This window comes from Adiantum capillus-veneris, chromosome 23 (assembly GCF_014529385.1).
Source record: "Adiantum capillus-veneris isolate H3 chromosome 23, ASM1452938v2, whole genome shotgun sequence".
In the NCBI taxonomy this organism is placed as follows: Eukaryota; Viridiplantae; Streptophyta; class Polypodiopsida; order Polypodiales; family Pteridaceae; genus Adiantum; species Adiantum capillus-veneris.
This window is the reverse complement of record NC_140953.1, coordinates 102,745,809-102,747,069: the sequence shown is the minus strand read 5'-3', so window position 1 is coordinate 102,747,069 and position 1,261 is coordinate 102,745,809. Positions and strand designations below refer to the sequence as shown.

The window sequence follows — 1,261 nt, the reverse complement described above, 5'->3', positions numbered from 1 at the left end:
CAAACAAAGAGAGTAAGTAGTTATGACAAAATCCCCTTTTCAGCTCGGGCATCAATTCACACCAAAAAATGATTTTTTTATAAAATGTTCAAAATGGATCTTTTAAGATTTAAAAAGGTCCCTATATATATATATATATATATATTTATTTATTTATTTATAGAAGAATCTAGCTTTTATAAGTTCCAAATCTAAAATTCCTTGGGTCCCTCTCTACATTAATTCCAAGAATAAATAGATAATGTCACATCATCAAAACGTCCATCTAATAAAACCTAAAAATTGAAATTTTTAAAATTTAAAAATTTTCTTCCTTTGAGCTCACAAATTGAACCTATATATATCTACATATGAAAAACTATCTACATATGAAAAAATATATTTTTAAGTCTTTTTATCACAAAACTTGTTTGTTTATCCCAAAAAGCATATCTTATCTATTTTTTTCCCCATCATAACTTTCCACCATGTCTCTTCGTGACATAACCAATGAATCACCTGCGTCGTCATCTACTAGGTCAACTAATGTCAGTCTGCGTCTATCGATCGAATTTTCTCCCACAAAAAAAAATGACGAGAAAGCATCTCAACCGGCATTTGTACGACGATTTCGAGGAGAAACCAATTTTGACTTGTGGCTTGATGGAGGGTTGTATCCAAAAGATCCGCTCGTGGGCTGTCATCCGACATTCCGTACACTCCCAAGCTTAATCAAATATGTGGGAGAAGGAGAACGTGGTCTTCTTGGGTATTGTAAGAGATTGGACTCCAATCACGCAGGTGCGTCGGCATGGTTCTGACAACAATGTCAAGTGTTACACATTCATTCCACAAATCTCCAACAACAACTACATTCCATAGAGAAACAGCTCAAAGATCTTAAAGAGGAGATGAAAGCTACAGAAACAGAGGTAACTAAGCTACAGATTGGAATGATGCACCTAAAAGCCACTCCATTTGGCATGCGTGAGCGTAAGAGGGAGTTCTCTTCCATTGAAAACTTTGCCTCTAATGGAGGGGCACGTAAGAAGCGGATCACGGCAACCAGGTATTTTTTTTAATTCACAGTGCTCATCACTTGTAATAATTTCCATCAATTTGTAACTCTGTTCACCTTTTGAAATAGGACATATATACAAGATGTGTGTGGAAGTCTTAGACAAGAGGACCGTTGCAATCTTCTCCTAGGATGCATCTCAAAGGAAGATATACTTTACATCATAGGTTGCGAAAAGGCCAAACACATGAAAGATGCCATCAC

At 35.9% G+C, this 1,261-nt stretch overlaps 1 pseudogene; it reads left to right on the top strand.

Moving 5' to 3' along the window:
* The first annotated feature begins 467 nt into the window (after nt 1-467).
* LOC147428266 (uncharacterized) lies at nt 468-1,061 on the top strand (annotated as a pseudogene).
* Nucleotides 1,062-1,261: the final 200 nt, after the last annotated feature.